This window comes from Fukomys damarensis, unplaced genomic scaffold (assembly GCF_012274545.1).
Source record: "Fukomys damarensis isolate Sample0158 unplaced genomic scaffold, DMR_v1.0_HiC HiC_scaffold_36, whole genome shotgun sequence".
NCBI lineage: Eukaryota > Metazoa > Chordata > Mammalia > Rodentia > Bathyergidae > Fukomys > Fukomys damarensis.
Window position 1 is genome coordinate 44,947,819 of NW_022900948.1, and position 5,172 is coordinate 44,952,990.

The 5,172-nt window shown below is 56.6% G+C and overlaps 1 long non-coding RNA gene across 1 annotated transcript; it reads left to right on the forward strand.

The window, feature by feature from the left end:
• Positions 1–488: 488 nt before the first annotated feature.
• LOC117284339 lies at positions 489–3,741 on the forward strand. The gene is made up of 3 exons (XR_004515412.1): positions 489–1,809; positions 2,499–2,612; positions 2,741–3,741. It is a non-coding gene; the product is annotated as an uncharacterized LOC117284339 (long non-coding RNA).
• The last annotated feature ends 1,431 nt before the right edge of the window (positions 3,742–5,172 follow it).

The following is a 5,172-nucleotide window of genomic DNA, read 5'->3' on the forward strand; positions in this document are numbered from 1 at the left end:
AAAATTTGAGGAGAGAATAAAATGCAAAAGAGTGAATGGGAAATCGAAGTAAAGAATCATCAGCTATTAAAAACCGTGAGCTGAGGGCCCAAGGCTGACAAAATAAAATAAAACAAGACTTGGGCCGATTCCCTGAAGGTTGAAGATTTGATCTCATGGTCTTGGCAGGAAGGGTGTGGAACTGTAGGGTGGGGGGATCCTTGCTGAAGACCGGTCCCCACCCTCCTACCTGGGATTTCTCAATGAGCTCCATCCCCAGCCCTTTCTGAATTTTTATTTTGAGGCAGGGTCTCACTAAATTACCAGGCTGGGCTGGAACTTGGCATCCTTCTGCCTCAGCTTCCCAGAGCGTTGGGATTATAGGTGTGCACCACCATGCCCAACCTTGTCTTTGTTTTTTGTTTTGTTTTTGAGACTGACCTGGAACTCACTGTGTAGCCCAAGCTGGTCTGGAACTCACAGCGATCCTCCTGCCTCAGCCTCCCGAGTGTTGGGATGACAGGTGTGCACCACCACGCCCTGCTCATTTTGTTTTTAAAGGAAAACTTCTTGCCCTTGAGAGAAGTTTCAAGTGGAAGTTTCAGTGGATTCATGAAGGGTCACCTTGGAACGCCAGGCTGAAATGAGCCGGCCTGGCCGGGTGTGGAAGACCCACCTGGGATGGTTGCCAACGGCATAAAGGGAACTGGAGCGGGGATCTGGGGCTGCTGATTTTCCTGGAGAAGCTTAAGGTGGATGGTTTTCCTGAGGCAACCTCGGCCTCCCCTCTCTGTCGGAGGAGGCGCTCAGGTCCTTGCTGCTGTTCCGGTCAGGGGAGCGCTGGTCTTTGCCTTAAACGTTGCTTCCTGGCCCCGGTGCAGCTGGCTCAGCCTGGCGGCACAGACTTTCTCGCTGCCACCATGGGCCTTTGGGGCTTCCCGGTGCGGACATCGCCCTGGGTCGCTGCTGTGGGACCCAGGCCCTCGGGTGGAGGCTTCGGGTCTCCAGTTTACGGACAGATCTCTTGTGCTCCTCTGAGATTGATTTTTCCGGTGAATATTATAAAGTAACCCTGTCGATTACGTGTCCTGTATTAAATCTATTCCCTTGCAAACCCTGACAACAGGAGTGTGTGCAGATGGGTCAGGTGTATTTGTGTTTGCTTTGAAACCACAGAAGAGGGGGAAGTGGTGTGTGGTGTGCGCCGATTGGTTTGGCAATCAATGAACGTGTGATTGTTGTGATATTCTGTTTCTGTGTGCTTTCAAAATTTCCTGTTTGTTTTCCACTCGTGGCATGGTCTCCCATTGATGCCCGGGCTGCCTCCAACTTCTGGCTTCCTTGCTCCTCCTGCCTCGGCTTCCTGAGGGGCTAGGACTACCGGCGTGTGATACTGTGTGGGCTCAAAAACAGTTTTTACAAAGAGGAACTGAAGCACAGAGAGGTCAAGCAACTGGCTCAAGGTCACACAAAGGGGAGTGGGTGCCGGGCTTTCTAAAGACTTTCTTGAGAGGATGGAAGTGACTTTCCTGACCTCCAGGGCCGCGTCCTGGCCACCAGCCCGCCGAGCCCTCCTCCTCCCAGCCCCTCCTGCAGCTCTGGAAGGGTTCTGCGCCCCGCCCCCAGGCCTCACCGGGGGACTGGACAGTGATTGCACCCTGGCCTGGATTGGCTGACTTGCTCCTAGGGGCAGGGTCTGGGTCGCTGGGGGCGTGGCCCGGAGGGCTCTGGCTCCCTTCTCGGCTTCCATCAGGTGAGCCGCTGTCCCTTTGCCCAGACCCTTCCGCCAAGACTTCCTGCCTTGGAGCCAGCCAACTATGGACTGCAAACGTGAGTCAGAGTAAATCTCTCCTCCTCTAAATTGTCTGTGTCAGGTAGTATTTTGTCCCAGTGACGAGAAAAGTGGCTAAGAAATTGCAAGGCAGGGAATGGGGTTGTTTTGTGTGCGGGTACAACACAGGTACACACCCCCCACCACAGCACATCTGTGCAAGGACACAGCACACACACGTATGCACGGACACGCACCTTCATGTACACGACACGTGTGTGCCTGCTCGTGCACATGTGAGCACACACACATTGCACATACACATGCTAGCACCCACATATGGCTGTCCTGGGACCTGTTACTCAGCTGGGCGACCCCCAGCTATATAAAGATATGCATGGACCACTGTCAGTGTCCAGCGGGCCCCAGGGCCATAGTGAGACTACCAGTGAAATCAGAGTTCAAAGCAAGTAGGTAGGTGTGGTGGCGCACACCTGTCATGCCAGAACTTGGGAGGCTGAGGCAGGAGGATCTGTGCAAGTTTGAGGACAGCCTGGGCTCTCCATAGTGAGTTCAAGGCCAACCTGAACTACACAGGGAGACCCTGTCTCCAAAAAAACAAAACAAAACAAAACAAAACCAACCCCCCATCATAGGGTTAAAAGCAAAGAATACTTTTTTCTCTTTAAATATAGAAGGGATGTGAAGGCAGGTGAGGGGTAGATGCACGGTCCCTTTCTTATTTCAGGAGTGCTCAGGGCATGGCTGGCCCCTGCCCTGTGGGACTCCATGAAGAAGGGAAGAATTACCTGCGAAGGCAAGCACCTGACTCAAGAAGGGACTTCTGTAAGACACTAGAAAGGTGAGCCCTGGCCCCAAAGCCAATCCTTTTAAGGAATCTGAAGGAATGATTTTAGCTGTGTTAATGGTCTGTGGGTTTTGTTTGCTTTGCTACCTCCCCAGCCCTTTTTGGTTTTTATTTTGAGGCAGGGTCTTGCTGAGCCCTTAGGTTGCCCAGGCTGAATCTGAAACTTGGGATCCTCCTGCCTCAGCCTCTGAGAGTGCTGGGACAACGGGTATGCACCACCGCATCAAGCTTGATCTGTGCTTTTGAAGAAAGACCTTACCCTTGAGACCCTACCTCTGCTCTCTCTCTCACCAGTGATCTGCACTGAGGGAATCCACAGGTATCGTGACTCCCACCTGGGCTTTGGTGAGGCCAAGGGGGACAGGGAGGAACAGTCACAGCCTGGCCCTTAGGAGCCGTACACCCAGCCAGGGCCCAGGCTCAGAGGACAGCACAGGGTGGAGATCTTGTCACCTTCTGGCCCAAGACCTCCCACTGCCCCGAAGGACTGGGTCAGCACCCCCCACACACAACCTCCTCGTAACTCCTGGGGATCCAGGCAGCAGCCCCTCTGGAGGCTCAGATGCCAGAGTCACCCCTGTGAGCAGGCCTCCGCCAGCCCACCTGTCAGCTGCCTGGATTGGGACCGGAGCCCCATGTGGCTGCAGCTGCAGGGAGGAGGCCGGAGCCTTGACCACTGGGGCCAGCCATAGGCCACACACCAGGCACTGAGCAGCTCTGCACAACTCTCAGGCTGGGGAAAGGGCTCGCAGGGTCAGTGCAATCGATATCTCATCTGTAGCTCTCCTAGCGGAAGTGATGGCTATTGGAACGCAGTAATGGGTGTTGTCTGCTGGAAAAGACTAATCTTCCCAGCTGTGGAGGGCTCTGCAGGTGGCCCACGCACTGCAGGCTCGCTCTGCGGCTGTCACGGCTGCCGCTGGGGTGGGCTGGGCACTTTTAAAGCCACAGTGGCCATGCTGCAGCCCGTGTCCACCCAGGCCTCCGGCACAGAGCCCCAGCGGCAATCCAAGCTGGTCCCCCCAGGCACAGATGGGGAGACTGAGGCTGGGGGCTTGCCTGAGGCCACATGCCCAGCCAGACAAGGACCAGAGGGAAGCACCTGCCTGTGGAAACGCAGGCCTCTTACCTTCTACAGGCCTCAGTTTCCCCAAATGTAAAACAAGGGCTTGGACTCAGTGAACCCTGAAGTACGCAGTTTCTTTCTTCCAAATGTCCTTCACAGCTCAGCAGGGTTCAGAAGACCCCCAGAGTTCCCCAAGAGGCTCCAGGGGTCCCCACCAGTGAGACTGCAGAGCGCTCCATGAGGACAGGCCACCGCCTTCCGTTGTAGGTCAGAGTCCGGCTCGGTCTGCAGCCAACAGGGAGGACCCGGGCTGATCCCTCCTGCCCTTTTGAAATAGCAAGCAGGCAGCATTTGTACAGAGGGTAGGGTGTTCCCCTGCACCCGCCCTGGGGACTAAACCCAGGGCCTTGCACTGAACTACATCTCCAGCCCTTTAAACATTTTTTAATTTTTATTTTGAGATAGGGTCTTGCTGTGTCATTAAGTTGCCCAGGCAGGACTCAAACTATTTTTTTTTTTTTTAGAACTCAAACTTTCGATCCTCCTGCCTCAGCCTCCTAGGTGCAGAGATGGAGGCCGAGGGTGTTCACAGCACAGGACTGACACGGGCTCTGTGGTGGCTCCTGGGATCCAGGAAGCTGAGGACCTGCGGGTTTCTTGTGGGCCCACAGTGTGGACATGTGGCGCCCACACCAGCCTCTCCCACCAGAGGCCCAAGTCCACGGGCATCCCCAGGGAGATGGTCGGGTCTGCCGAGTTGCAGGACAGGGATCCGGGCAGACTCGGAGGCTGCTTGTCCCCTCATCCCTCCGACTCAGTCTCTTCATCTGCAGAGGGACCTGATCATAGGCCCGATTTCATAGCACTGTCCTGAGCAGTACATCACACACACCAACAGGTCAGACCAGGCGGACACTGGCCCTGTTACTGCTGCTTACCCCCTTCCGCCCGGGGCCCGGGCTCTGGCTCGCTTGCCCAGCCCTTGAAGCTGGGCCCTAGGGCACAGGTGCCGACTGTGACCCCTCTGCCCCTCCCTGCAGGGACCCAGCCGGGCACTCAGCTGAGCCGGTGACGGGTGTGGAACAGGCCTTTCGATCTGGACCGGAGGTCTCCGGGGCCTGGGCTGGAGAGGCTGCCGCGTGGGCCCTGCGCCCGGTGGTGCCATCGCGTACCTGTGTCCGCTGCTCCTCCGCTTGAAAGGCCCCATTCATCCTGCTGCCCCTCCCAAGGTCCCCGCCCATGAAGACAGAGGTGCCCCCACAGGGGTGTGGAGCCTCTCGCTGCAGCTGTGGGCAGGGGATGGAGGCCTGGGGCGGTTTGGGAATAAAGCTGGCCCCGCTGTGGCTGTGCTCCCGGGACACCTCAGGACAGCTGTCTGCCCCACTGTGAGCTCTCACTGGTCCTGCAGCTCCGCCCTCTTCGAGGAGCTGAGAGCAACTAGTTAGAGCAGGCATGGTGCACACGCCTGTGATCCCAGCACTCTGGAGG